Source organism: Macaca mulatta, chromosome 9 (genome assembly GCF_049350105.2).
Source record: "Macaca mulatta isolate MMU2019108-1 chromosome 9, T2T-MMU8v2.0, whole genome shotgun sequence".
In the NCBI taxonomy this organism is placed as follows: domain Eukaryota; kingdom Metazoa; phylum Chordata; class Mammalia; order Primates; family Cercopithecidae; genus Macaca; species Macaca mulatta.
In genome coordinates, this window is record NC_133414.1 from 22,942,486 (window position 1) to 22,958,028 (window position 15,543).

A 15,543-nucleotide genomic window follows, 5' to 3' on the forward strand; every position below is an offset into this window, starting at 1 on the left:
TCTTGTGAAGCTTTTTCTCTTTCTTTTCTTTCTTTCCTCTTTTTTTTTTTTTAAAGATGGAGTCTTGCTCTGTCACCCAGGCTGGGAGTGCAGTGGCGCAATTTTGGCCCACTGCAACCTCTGCCTCCCAGATTCAAGCAATTCTCCTGCCTCAGCCTCCTGAGTAGCTGGGATTACAGGTTCATGCCACCATACCTGGCTAATTTTTTTTTTTTTTTTTTTTTTTTTTTGTATTTTTAGTAGAGATGAGATTTCACCATGTTGGTCAGCCTGGTCTCGAACTCCTGGTCTCGATCTGCCCAACTCGGCGTCCCAAAGTGCTGGAATTACAGACATGAGCCACTGTGCCCAGCCTTCTTTATATATATATATATATATATTTAGATGGCGTCCCACTCTGTCACCCAGGCTGGAGTGCAGTGAGCACAATCTCAGCTCACTGCAACCTCTGAACCCTAAATTCAAGCAATTCTCCTGCCTCAGCCTCCCAAGTAGCTGGGATTACAGGTGCCCACCAGCAAGCCTGTCTAATTTTTGTATTTTTAGTAGAGATTGGGTTTCACCATGTTGGCCGGTCTGGTCTCAAACTCCTGATCTCAAGTGATCCACCCGCCTCAGCCTCCCAGAGTGCTGGGATTACAGGCGTGAGCCATCTCGCCCATCCTTGGGAAGTTTTTTTCTTTTTTTCTTTCTTTTTTGTTTTTTTTGAGACTGAGTCTCACACTGTTGCCTAGGCTGGAGTGCAGTGGCGCCATCTCGGCTCACTGCAACCTCTGCCTCCCAGGTTCAAGCAATTCTCCTACCCCAGCCTCCTGAGTAGCTGGGATTACAGCCACCCATGACCATGCCCAGCTAATTTTTTGTATTTTTAGTAGAGACGGGGTTTCACTATGTTGGCCAGGCTGGTCTCGAACTCCTGACCTCATGATCCGCCTGCCTCGGCCTCCCAAAGTGCTGGGATTACAGGCATGAGCCACCGTGCCCAGCCTGAGCAGCTTTTCTCTACCTCCAAAATCTCATTTTCAAAGGATCCCACCCTCTGACCCTTCCCTCTTATTCTTTTTCTTTTCTTAAGAGAGGGTCTCATTCTGGCCCCCAGGCTGCAGTGCATTGGCACTATCAGGGCTCATTACAGCCTTGACCTCCTGGGCTCAAGCAATCCTCCCACCTCATCCTCCCAAATAGCTGAGACTATAGGCATATGCCACCACATCCAGCTAATTTTTACTTTTTTTGTAGAGACAGGGTTTCACCAAGTTGCCCAGGCTGGCCTTGAACTCCTGAGCTCAAGTGATTTGCCCACCTCAGCCTCCCAAATTGCTGGGATTTAAGGCGTGCATCACCACACTCAGCTGGAACACCATTTTTACTTGCAAGAACAACTGAGAGATGTATGATTATTTAGGCTTCGGTGTTTGGCACATTGTCTCAATATTAAATGAAGTGAATCTGTCACTTTAAGGAATACAGCTGACACTGTTGGTTGCCAGTAATAAAATTTGAGCTTTCAAGCAAAAACTAGAATTTTCAAAAACTTGAGTCTGCCACTGTGAGCTTAAAACCTTCCCAATACTTAAAACTTTTCTGCTGAGATCAATGGTGATAATAACAAATGTGATTCTTTTAATATTGTGTAATGTAAAGCACCAATACTTGGAAGATCTGCGTGATTCAGGGAACCAATATTTTCCACATAACCAGTGCATGATGTTACAAAATTATGTATGGGCAAAAGATCCATTCATAGAGCAAAATAAATCAAAGAATTTTAATGTAAGAGTACAAAAAGTTCATTGAGGCCGGGCGCGGTGGCTCAAGCCTGTAATCCCAGCACTTTGGGAGGCCGAGACGGGCGGATCACGAGGTCAGGAGATCGAGACCATCCTGGCTAACACAGGGAAACCCCATCTCTACTAAAAAATACAAAAAACTAGCTGGGCGAGGTGGCGGGCGCCTGTAGGCCCAGCTACTCGGGAGGCTGAGGCAGGAGAATGGCGTGAACCCGGGAGGCGGAGCTTGCAGTGAGCTGAGATCCGGCCACTGCACTCCAGCCTGGGCAACAGAGGGAGACTCCGTCTCAAAACAAAAACAAAAACAAAAACAAAAACAAACAAAAAAACCACAAAAAGTTCATTGATATGAATTCAGATTCTACACTGCAACTACATTTTAAGAAATTACCACTTATCAAGTTTTGGTAAGGGACCAAAGAATAACACCTATGATTATCTAAAAATGCTACTAAAATACTCCTCTGTTTTCCAGCTTTATGTCTATGGAGGGCTGAATTTTCTTCAACTACTTCAACCAAAATAACATTGCAACACATTGATTGCAAAAGCAACTATAAGAAACAAGTGACTTTTTTTTTTTGCTCTTGTTGCCCAGGCTGGATGTGCAATGGCACCATCTTGGCTCACTACAACCTCTGCCTCCCGGGTTCAAGTGATTCTCCTGCCTCAGCCTCCCTAGTAGCTGGGATTACAGGCATGTGCCACCACGCCCGGCACATTTTGTATTTTTAGTAGAGACAGGGTTCCTCCATGTTGGTCAGGCTGGTCTCGAACTCCCGACCTCAGGTAATCCACCCACCTCGGTCTCCCAAAGTGCTGGGATTACAGGCATGAGCCACAGTGCCCGGCCCCAAGTGTCTTTTATTAGACCAAATATAAAACAAATTTGCAAAAGTGTGAAACATCATTCTTCTTACTAAATCCTTTTTGTTTTGGAATAAATAGTTATTTTCCTAAAATACATGTCATTTGTGCTAACATGTATAGGGCTTTTGTTATTTTAAAATGAATTAGTGATTATATATTTTTTAAAGTTTCTCTGATTTCTAATACAGTAAACATCGATAAATAGAACTCACAAAATCAAAGCTCTTTTTTTTAAGAGTAGAAATGGGATGCTGAGACCAAAAAGTTTAAGAACTTCTGGTTTCACCGAACAGAAAAAGTCACTTTAGAACGTATCTGTTTTTTGTTCAGGGAAAATCGATGACTGGCCTTCCTTAGTTATGTAAATATATGATGAACAGGCACCTACTGCTCTGGGAGAAGGGGTAAAAGGACCTTTTGTGCCTTGACAAAGTCTGTCCTTCGAAGCTTGGTATACAGAGGTAGTCACTAGGAGTAAATCTGCATGAGGACCAAGAAGCATCCTGGGAAGAAAGCAAACAAACCCTGGCCCCTTCTGTTTGAGATTCAATGTCCTTGCAACCACTCAGAAGCCTTGAGAACTGGTGGGAACAAAGGACATCAAAGGCTTCAAAGGGTTAAACGCACCGTGAGACAGAGAAGAATTCTGCACAGGTGACCGGGGCCTAGAAGGCTACATGGGAGGAATCGCTCCTGCAGTGTGAAATTGAGGATGCCAAACCTCTCTGGATCTCTGGATCTCTGGATTTGTCCCAGTAATTCTGTCTTGGGAATAATGACTGAGCATGAATGTGAACTAGAATAGAGAGATTCTCTGGGAGCCCGTATGTGGGTATCTGCAGAGACCTGAAATAGCAGTGGCATCATTCCAGCAGTGGGGCCGGGCCTGGGCTGAATCACCCTTCAGCAGTGCTAACCAACAAGTGATGATATAAGAAGCAGCAATCCAGTCGGGCGTGGTGCCTCACACCTGTAATCCCAGCACTTTGGGAGGCTGAGGTGGGTGGATTACGAGGTTGAGACCAGCCTGACCAACGTGGGAAACCCCATCTTTACTAAAAATACAAAAATTAGCCGGGCGTGGTGGCGCATGCCTGTGATCCCAGCTACTCAGGAGGCTGAGGCAGGAGAATCACTTGAACCCAGGAGCCGGAGGTTGCAGTGCGCTGAGATCACACCACTGCACTCCAGCCTGGGCAACAGTGTGAGACTCTGTCTCAAAAAAAAAAAAAAAAAAAAAAGCAGCAACCCTAAACCAGAGCCCGCTGAGGAACTGATTTAATTCTGTAGCTTTTTTGCTGCTTGATGTTTGAGAGCAGACCTGATCGCTTTGAACTGAATAAGCCCCTATTATTCTGGAATAATTGGAGGATGATGGACAGTTTTAAAAGAGGGATTCTGTGGTCAGGCACGTAGCTCATGCCTGTAATCATAGCACTTTAAGAGGCTGAGGCAGGAGGATTGCTTGAACCCAGGAGTTCAGAGCCTGAGCAACATAGCGAGATGCCATCACTACAAGAAGAAAAAAAAGGATAAATACAGAGTGCTTCGGAAACAGATAGAGAGGTATCCAACCAAGTCTAAAGGAAATATAGAAAAAAATTCCCAAAGTACATTAATCAGGACACTTATTGCCAGCTGGTAAAACCAGATTCCTAAATATCAATGATTTAACACAATTAATTAATATTAAATATTTATATTTTGTTCTGCACCAACACATTTCCTTTATTTCTTTCTTTCTTTCTTTCTTTCTCTTTCTCTCTCTATCTCTCTCTCTCTCATCTCTCTTTCTGTTGTTAAGATGGAGTCTTGCTCTATTGCTGAGGCTGGAGTGCAGTGGCGCGATCATGGCTCAACCTGTGCCTCCCAGGTTCAAGTGATTCTCCTGCCTCAGCCTCACGAGTAGCTAGGATTACAGGCATGTGCCACCACACCCAGCTAACTTTTGTATTTTTAGTAGAGACAGGGTTTTGCCATGTTGGTTAGGCTGGTCTCGAAATCCTGACCTCAAGTGATCCTCCCATCTTGGCCTCCCAAAGTGTTGGGATTACAGACATGAGCCACCACGCCCGGCCAAACCCACAACTTTCACTTACACTCCATTTTCCAGAACCAGTCACATGGCCCCACCTAGATGAAAGAGAAATGGATAATATAGGTTTTCTGTGTCCCAGGAAGGAAATGAAATGGTTTGGTGAACACATAGCATTTTCTCTGCCACACAGAAATGATTTCTGAGTTAAAGAATGAGGGAGTGATGCCCAGCGCGGTGGCTCACATCTGTAATCCCAGCACTTTCGGAAGCCAAGGCGGGTGGATCACCAGAGTTCAGGAGTTCAAGACCAACCTGATCAATAAGGAGAAATCCCATCTCTACTAAAACTACAAAAATTAGCTGGGCTTGGTGGCACATGCCTGTAATCCCAGCTACTCGGGAGGCTGAAGCAGGAGAATCGGTTGAACCTGGGAAGCAGAGGTTGCAGTGAGCCAAGATGGCGCTATTGCATTGCTTTGGGAAACAAGAGCAAAACTCTGCCTTAAAAAAAAAAAAAAAAAAAAAAAAAAAAAAGAATGAGGGAGTGTATGGAGAAGGTGAAGGTGGAGAGTGAGCATTTTGGATACAGAGCACTGCATATTTATTAAAAGCCCCAGACTGGCTGGGCACGGTGGCTCACGCCTATAATCCTAGCACTTTAGGAGGCTGGGCCAGCGGATCACCTGAGGTCAGGAGTTCGAGACCAGCCTGGCCAACATGGTGAAACCTTGTCTTTACTAAAAATACAAAAATTAGCCAGGCGTGGTGGCATGCATCTGTAGTCCCAGCTACTCAGGAAGCTGAGGCACAAGAATTGCTTGAACCCAGGAAGTGGAGGTTGCAGTGAGCCAAGATCATACCACTGCATTCCAGCCTGGGTGACAGAGGAAGGATCTTGGTGGGAAGTGACTAGAGTCAAAAATGTCAGGGGAAGGTGTGATAAGCTGTGAGACTAAAAAAGTAAGCAGGGCCCTAGCATAAAGAGTCTGTGTGCCATGTAAACTAAACTGGGTTTTTATCCAGTTTAGTTTACATGGCACACGTGGAGAGCCATTCAAGGGTTTTAAACAAGGGAGTGATGTGACCACATCTTAGCTTCTGAAAGATCATTTGGGCTGAGGCATAGAGACCAGATTAGAGGCCAGACACAGTAGCTCATGCCTGTCATTCCAGCACTTTGGGAGAGCAGGGTAGGAGGATCATTTGAGGCCAGGAGTTCAAGACCAGCCTGGGCAACAAGCAAGACCCCACCTCTAAAAATAAACTTGTTTAAAAAAATTGTGTGAATGAAGACTGTGGCAATGAAGGGTGAGCAAGAGGGGGAAAATGGTGTTGTATACTGAGACAAAGAATGTTTTTGGTTTTTTTTGAGACGGAGCCTCGCCCTGTCACCCAGGCTGGAATGCGGTGGTGTGATCTCAGCTCACCAGAACCTTCGCCTCCAGGTTTCAAATGATTCTCCTGCTTCAGTCTCCCCAGTAGCTGGGATTACAGGTGCATGCCACCACACCTGGCTAATTTTTATATCTTTAGTAGAGATGGGGTTTCACCATGTTGGTCAGGCTGGTCTTGAACTCCTGACCTTGTGATCCGCCCACCTCGGCCTCCCAAAGTGCTGGGATTACAGGCGTGAGCCACCGTGCCTGGCCAAAGAATGTTTTTTTAAAGAGCAGTTTTAAGGGGAAGTGTAATATGCTTGGGGAACAGCCAAGTGAAGTCAGAGTTATTTGGAAAACTAGGCCTAAAGACAGATCTTAACAGGAGATGAAAGATGTGATGGGCATCAGTATAGGGATGGTGCTTGAGACTGTAACTGGGGATTACCCAGGCAGGCTGTGAAGAGCAGGAATGGAAGAAGTGATGGACAGTTAAGTGTTTAACAATCATCTCTCCAGCTAAAGGAGGCCTGATTTGTAGCATTTGCTGATGTCTGTGGTCAACTTCAAACTACCAGCTTGTCATCACTGAGCCTAGAGTTGTGAAGAGATGCACCCAATTAGTTTTTATGAGCTGCTAGGAGCCAACTCCACACAACGGTGGATACAAGAGAGCCCTGCATACACATATTTAAGAGACAGACAGAATAAAAGAAATCTTGACCAGGCTCAGTGGCTCACGCCTGTAATCCCAGCACTTTGGGAGGCCAACGTGGGCCGATCACTTGAGGTCAGGAGTTCGAGACCAGCCTGGCAAACGTTGTGAAACTCAATCTCTACTAAAAATACAAAAATTAGCCAGGCCTGGTGGCACATGCCTGTAATCCCAGCTACACAGGAGGCTGAGGCAGAAGAATTGCTTGAACCCGGGAGGTGGAGGGTGCCGTGAGCCAAGATCGAGCCATTGCACTCCAGCTTGGGCGACAGAACGAGGCTCCATCTCAACAAAAAAAAAAAAGAGAGAGAGAGAGAGAGAGAGAGAGAAATCCTGAAAGAAGAAACCTCGGAAAGAATATAAAGGAGGAAACAGTTACAGTTGACACTTTCCTCACTCTATTCCCGCAAAAAAAAATCAAATAAATTGAAAACCAAAAATTACCAACTGGATTTAGTATCCAAGAGTCATTAGTATTTTTTTTTTTTAATTGAAACAGAGTCTTGCTCTGTCACCCAGGGTGGAATGCACTGGCACAATCTCAGCTCACTGCATGCAGCCTCGACCTCCCAGACTCAAGGGATCCTCCCACTTCAGCCTCCCACATAGCTGGGACTAACTACAGGTGCATCTACCACTCCCAGCTAATTTTCTTTTTTAGTTTTTGGAGAGATGGGATCTCACTATGTTGCCCAGGCTGGTCTCAACCTGGGCTGAAGCAATCCTCCCACCTCAGCCTCCCAAAATGCTGGAATTACAAGCACGAGCCACTGTTTCTGGCTAGTGTCCTTAATAAGATCACTTTTAATGGAGTAGCAGGAATACAAGACAGATGATGGGGGGCCTAAAAGTAAATGTGAAATCAGATGTTGAAAACCACAAGTGTAGCCAGGTTCGGTGGCTCACGCCTGTAATCCTACCACTTTGGGAGGCCAAGGTGGGTGGGTCACCTGAGGTCAGGAGTTCAAGACCAGCCTGGCCAACATGGTGAAACCCCGTCTCTACTAAAAATACAAAAATTAGCTGGGCATGGTGGCACATGCCTGTAATCCCAGCTATTCAGGAGGCTGAGGCAGGAGAATCCCCGGAACTTGGGAGGCAGAGGTTTCAGTGAGCTGAGAGCTCACCATTGTACTCTAGCCTGGGCGAAAGAGTGAGACTCCGTCTCAAAAAAAAAAAAAAAAAAAAAGAGAAAACCACAAGCGTAGATAATAGATAATTCTCGGACAACAAAGACAGTCAGGCTGAATTCGATTTTCCAACAGAAAATAGAGCTGGACAAATCATTCAAAAACATAACAGCGCTATCCTTCACTCCTCTCTATTCCACTCCCCCCAAGCACGTGCCTGGATTTCTATAACTTATTTTATTTTACTTTATTTTCTATTCTGAGACGGAGTCTCACTCTGTCGCCCAGGTTGGAGTGCAGTGGCTCCATCTCAGCTCACTGCAACCTCCGCCTCCCAGGTTCAAGTGATTCTCCTGCCTCAGCCTCCTGAGTAGCTAGGATTACAGGCGCCTGCCACCACTCCCCGCTAATTTTTTTGTATTTTTAGTAGAGACAGGGTTTCACCATGTTGGCCAGGCTGGTCTCAAACTCCTGACCTCAAGTGATCCACCTGCCTCAGCCTCCCAAAATGCTGAGATTACAGGTGTGAGCCACTGTGCCTGGCCTGGATTTCTATAACTTTTATGCCTCTCACAACGGACCTCAGAGTGGTACCATTTTCCCAGGAGACATGGGAAAATGTATGCAGTCTGCACTGATTCTACTATTGTCAACGTAATTAATGACAATTCCCAAAATCCCTTTCCTGGTCTGTTCCAAGTTAGAATTGACCAAAAAAGGAACTTGAGTGAAATTTAGAAAGCAGAAGTGAAGCAGCAGTCATTGCCCTCGGCAGATCTACAGTCTCGTGTGTGGACAGACTCCCAGCTGCCTGGCAAGGCCCCAGCTGATCGTCACTCTCTTTCACACTGCATTCAGCTCAACCTCCCAATCATTGTCCATAAGACCAACAGCAGCCCCAGGTAAACCACCTGGGTGTAGTGTGCGCGTGCAGACCCGTGGAGGTGACAGCTTCCCAGAGACCCATCCGTGAGCTCTCCCTGTAAGGCCCCACTGCAGGGCCTGAATGGTGCTTGGCCTCTCACATTTCTTTGCAGCCCCGACTTGTCTACCCATTTCGGTGCTTCCAGCCAATTGAATGATTACTTTTTTTTTTTAGAGTCAGTTTTGTTCTGTCTCCCAGCCTGGAGTGCGACAGTGCAGCAATCATAGCTCACTGCAACCTCAAACTCCTGGGTTCAAGGGATTCTCCCACCTCAGCCTCCCAAGTAACTGGGACTACAGGCATGTGCCACCCACACCTGGCTAGTTTGTCGTCGTTGTTGTTTTAGAGGTGGGGTCTCACTATGTTGCCCAGGCTAGTCTCCAACACCCGGCCTCAAGTGATCCTCCTGCCTCGGCCTCCCAAAGTGCTGAGATTATAGGCATGAGCCACTGCACCCAGATGTCAATGACTCTTTTTGACCCTTCAGCTCCCTCCCAAAACTTAACTTCCCTCATTTCTCTTACATTTGTGTAATGTGTCTAATTTTTTCTCTCTCTCTGTCAATCAGACTTCACTGCAGCCTCCAACTCCTGGGTTCAGGCGATCCTCCCACATCAGCCCTCTGAGTACTGTAGGACTACAGGTGCATCCTACGACACCCAGCTAATTTTGTTTTCTTTTGTAGAGAAGGAGTCTTGCAATATTGCCCAGATTTATGTCTCTAATTTCTAAAATAAATCCCTTATCTCTTCAGTGCTCTTTTTTCCCCCCATACCCCACTTCTGCAATAGTCTTGACCTCTCTGCTTCCTTAACTGAACCCTGACTGGTATCATTATTTGTACTGGGCATGAAGTGAAGCCTGAACAAATCTAAAATATGTGGCTTTGGTTTCAGGAGGGGGCAATGGGTAGAGGTTGAAAAAGCAGCATGAAAACTGTTAGCAAAAACTGGGAAAATCATTAACGAAGCATTAGCAGCGGTTGGGAAAGAGGTGAAAAACTGCTACTGCAAACTGGAAATGGTGGTTTGTGTTATACAGCAGTGAAACAAATTGGCAAAACTGTCACCCGTGGCAACTTGGAAGACAGAAAATGTGCCTAATGAACTTTTGGATCTTTTCAAGTAGAATGATGAAAGCACCAGTTAGTCCTAGCTGCATGTGATAAAGTGCTGCGAGAGAGGTGAGGGTAAAGAAGGAGCTGTGGCTAGCAAGCCGAATTTAGAGGAGACAGAACGTGCAGGACTCGCTTTTGTTGGAAAGCAAAACTTGTTCGCATCTCCAGCTGATCCAGCCTGCAAAACATTCTCAGAGTAAGGGATGGCCTCAGGGCTCTATGAGACCCTTTGCTGGCTGGGTGCAGTGACTCATGTGTGTAATCTCAGCACTTTGGGAGGCTGAACCCAGGAGTTCGAGATCAGCCTACTAAAAAACCCATCTCTACTAAAAACACAAAAATTAGCCAGGTGTGGTCGCACACGCCTGTGGTCCCAACTACTTGGGAGGCTAAGGTGGGAGGATTACTTGAGCCCAGGGGGCCGAGGCTGCTGTGAGCCGTGATCCCACAACTGCCCTCCAGCCTGAGTGGAAGAGTGAGACTTTGTCTCAAAACATTAAAACAACAACAACAACAACAACAACAACAACAACAACAAACCCTTTGCTGGCCAGGCATGGTGGCTCACGCCTGTAATCCCAGCACTTTGGGAGGCCGAGGCAGACAGATCACCTGAGGTCAGGAATTCAAGACTAACTTGGCCAACATGGCAAAACCCCGTCTCTACTAAAAATACAAAAAGTAGCTGGGTGTGGTGGCGGACGCCTGTTGTCCCAGCTATTCAGGAGGCTGAGGCAGGAGAATCAATTGAACCTGGGAGGTAGAGGTTGCAGTGAGCCAAGATTGTGCTTCTGCACTCCAGCCTGAGCGAGTCTCAAAAACAAAGCAAAACAAAACAACAACAACAAAAGAATAGTCATATCCAGTGGTTCCTAAAATAATTAAAAATAGGGCCGAGGGCCAGGCACGGTGGCTCATGCTTGTAATCCCAGCACTTTGGGAAGTCAACGAGGGTGGATCACCTGAGGTCAGGAGTTCGAGACCAGCCTGACCAACATGGTGAAACTCTGTCTCTACTAAAAATACAAAAATTAGCTGAGCATGGTGGCATGCACCTGTTATCCCAGCTACTCAGAAGGGTGAGGCAGGAGAATCATTTGAACCCGGGAGGCGGAGGTTGCAGTGAACTGAGGTCACGCCACTGCACTCCAGCCTGGATAACAGAGCGAGATTCTGCCTCAAAAAAAAAAATAATAATAATAATAATAGAATTACCGGCGGGGCGCAGGGTCTCACGCCTATAATCCCAGCACTTTGAGAGGCTGAAGCGGGTGGATCATTGGAGGTCGGGAGTTCAAGACCAGCCTGACTAACATAGAGAAACCCCGTCTCTACCAAAAACACAAAATTAGCTGGTCATGGTGGCCCTTGCCTGTAATCTCAGTTACTTGGGAGGCAGAGGCAGAAGAATCGCTTGAACCCTGGAGGTGGAGGTTGCGGTGATCCGAGATCAAGCCATTGCACTCCAGCCTGAGCAACAAGACCGAAACTCCGTCTCAGAAAAAAAAAAAATAATAATAATAATAGAATTACCATATGATGCAGCAATTCCACCTCTGGGTATAATCATTAAAAATATAAAAGCGGGCCGGGCGCGGTGGCTCACGCCTGTAATCCCAGCACTTTGGGAGGCCGAGACGGGCGGATCACGAGGTCAGGAGATCGAGACCATCCTGGCTAACACGGTGAAACCCCGTCTCTACTAAAAAATACAAAAAAAATAGCCGGGCGAGGTGGCGGGCGCCTATAGTCCCAGCTACTCGGGAGGCTGAGGCAGGAGAATGGCGTGAACCCGGGAGGCGGAGCTTGCAGTGAGCTGAGATCCGGCCACCGCACTCCAGCCTGGGTGACAGAGCGAGACTCCGTCTCAAAAAAATATATATATATATATAAAAGCGGCCGGGCGTGGTGGCTCAAGCCTGTAATCCCAGCACTTTGGGAGGCCCAGGCGGGCGGATCACAGGTCAGGAGATGGAGACCATCCTGGCTAACATGGTGAAACCCCGTCTCTACTAAAAAATACAAAAAAACTAGCCGGGCGCGTGGCGGCGGGCGCCTGTAGTCCCAGCTACTCGGGAGGCTGAGGCAGGAGAATGGCGTAAACCCGGAAGGCAGAGCTTGCAGTGAGCCGAGATCCAGCCACTGCACTCCAGCCTGGGCGACAGAGTGAGACTCTGTCTCAAAAAAATAAATAAATAAATAAATAAATAAATAAATAAATAAATAAATAATAAAAATATAAAAGCAGGAGCACCAACAGATACTTGTATACCCGTGTTCCTAGCAGCATTGGTCACAGTAGTCAAAAGGTGGAAGCAACCTGAGTGTCCATTGAGTGTCCATCAACAGAAGAATGGATATGTAAAAGGTGATATATACATATAATAGAACATTATTCAGCTTTAAAAGGGAAGACTTTTTTACATGGATAAACCTTGAAGGCATTATGCTAAGTGAAATCAGCCAGTCACCAAAGGACACATGCTGTATAATTCCACTCACATGAGGTATTTAGAGCAATCAAATACATAGAAACAGAAAGTTGAACGGTGGTTGCCAGAAACCGGTGGGAAGGAGGGGATTAAAGAATAGAGAGTTATTGATTCATGGACCCAGAATTTCCATTTTGCAATATGGAAAGCGTTTTAGAGATGGATGGTGGTGATGGTTGAACAACGATGTGAATGTATTTAATGCCATTGAACTATACACTTAAAAATTCTTAAAATGGTAAATGTAATGTATATTTTACAACAATTTTTTTTTGAGACAGGGTCTTGCTCTGTTCCCCAGGCTGGAGTGCAGTGGCGCGATCTCGGTTCCCCAACTGCAACCTCCGCCTTCCAGGTTCAAGCAATTCTTGTGCCTCAGCCTCTTGAGTAGCTGGGAATGCAGTCACATGCCACCAGTCCAGGCTAATTTTTGCATTTTTAGTAGAGAAGGGATTTCACCATGTTGGCCAGGCTGGTCTGGAACTCCTGGCCTCAAGTGATCCACCCAACTCAGCCTCCCAAAGTGCTGGGATTGCAAGCGTAAGCCACAGCGCCCAGCCTACAACAAATTTTTTAAAACTTAGCCGGGTGGTAGTGGTGCGCGCCTGTAATCCCGGCTACTCGAAAGGCTGAGGTAGAAGAATCACTTGAGCCTGGGAGGCAGAAATTGCAGTGACCCAAAGTGCTGGGATTACAGGAGTGAGCCACGGGGCCCAGCCTCTCTCAAATTTAGATGATTGTAGTAGTTGCAAGCATGGATACCTATTGATGTGTAATAAGCCACTCCAAAGCTTAGTGGCTTAGAACAACAATGACTTTTTGTTTCTCATGATTCTGTTGGCTGTATGGTTCTGCTGATTGGGTGGGGTCTCACGCATGTAGCTCCCAGTGGGTGTGCTGGGTGCTGGACTCCTCTCACCTCATGATCCTTCATCCCAAGCTTCTTTGTGGCATGGTGTTTCTAGAGGACAAAGATGGAAGTTGCAAAAGCTCCTTGGGGTCTAGATTCCAGAAACTATACAACATACTTCTGCAATAGCCCATTAGCCAAAGCAACTGGCAAGACCAGGCCACATTCCAAGGGAAAGAGAAGATTCCACTTCTGGATGGGAGAAGTGGCAAAGTCACATTGCAAAGGGCTATGCATTCTGGAAGTGTATTAATTTGTGGCGGCTAAAACAATCATTGGGCATTATATTATTTTTAGAGTCCAGACAAATGTCAGTATAATTAATGATATAATTTTGGTTTCTAAAGCATTAAGGAAAGCAATATTCAAATAAACAGGGCCAGGCACTGTGGTTTATGCTTGTAATCCCAGCACTTTGGGAGGCTGAGTATCACTTGGGATACTCATCATTTGGGAGGTAGGAGTATCACTTGAAGATAGGAATTCAAGACCAGCCTGGGCAACATAGTGAGACCCCATCACTGTAAATTTTTACAAAGTAGCTAGGTGTAGTGGCTCATGCCTGTAGTTCCAGCCACTCCAGAGGCTGAGACAAGAGGATCATTTGAGCCCAGGAGTTCAGGGTTACAATGAGCCATGACCACATCATCATACTGCAGCCTGGGTGACAGTGAGACCTTGTTGCAAAAACAAAACAAAACAAAAAAACAAAGCTTCTCTCAAATTATAAGGTTGTTATAAACATCTCCAAAAGTTTATCCTTTTCTCTACACATACACACACCAGGCATAATTCTCACTCATCATCAGCCATGTAATTTTCCGTTCTTTTTAATACAGAAACTTTCTTTCCCTCTTTCTAGTTTGCTATGGCAGTACTTCCTTCAGTCTTGTAGCTTGGCAGTTACCTAAGTTTCCTACTTACTTTGGCCACTTGCCACCTAGAATATTAAGTCCCCTGAGACATGCTGTCAAAGGCAACACTCCTGGAACTGCCTATTGCATTTTTTTTCCACGCTTGTTGGGAAGAGCAAGACTCCCACAGGGCAAAGCAATCTCCTTTGAATCGAGCAGAAAAAAAAAAAAAAAAAAAAACTGGTAAGCGCTGGACTTTGACAAGCAGCTTCTGGTAAAGTCTACAGAACTACTTTTAAGTGGCTGGGTGGGCATTAACTTTTCATGGGGCTTTTTTTGTTGTTGTTACTCAATGATTTTTTGGAGCCAGCAGATATTTTGTAACAACTAAAAAATACCTAAATTCATTCTGAAAAATAGTCTTCCATTTTTTGTTTACTCAGCAAAAAAAAAAAAAAAAAAAAAAAGGCTTCCTTTTTTTTTCCTTTGCAGACAGACAGGGTCTCAGTCTGTCACCCAGGCTGGCTTGAGTGCAGTGACGTGATCACGGCTCACTGCAGCACAACCTCAACCACCAGGCTCAAGGTATCCTCCCACCTCAGCCTTGTGAATAGCTGGGACCACATGCATGCACCACCACGCCTGGCTAATTTTTCTTTTTTTTTTTTTTTTTTTGTAGAGATGGGGTCTCCCTGTATTGCCTAGGCTGGTTTCAAACTCCTGGGCTCAAGCAATCCTCCTGACTCTGCCTCGTAAGTGCTGGGTTTACAGGCATACCCCACCTAAACTGTTTCCTTCATCTACTTTTAACTATTTATTAAATAACTTGAACAGGCTAAGTTCAAGTTCCAAGTTACAAAAATTGTTGAAGAGAGCATTTATTTTTACATCCTAAAAATGTGAGATCTAATGTTGTAGACAAAAGAAGTTAAAAATCTGGTGCAACGGCCGGGCGCGGTGGCTCAAGCCTGTAATCCCAGCCCTTTGGGAGGCCGAGATGGGCGGATCACGAGGTCAGGAGATAGAGACCATCCTGGCTAACACAGTGAAACCCCGTCTCTACTAAAAATACAAAAAAAATAGCCGGGCGAGGTGGCGGGCGCCTGTAGTCCCAGCTACTCGGGAGGCTGAGGCAGGAGAATGGCGTGAACCCGGGAGGCGGAGCTTGCAGTGAGCTGAGATCCGGCCACTGCACTCCAGCCTGGGCGACAGCGCGAGACTCCCTCTCAAAAAAAAAAAAAAAAAAAAATCTGGTGCAACAAGGTGAATACAGAATAAGAAAAGAATTACTAAAAAGCTTTCTGAATTATCCATCAATAGTTCTAA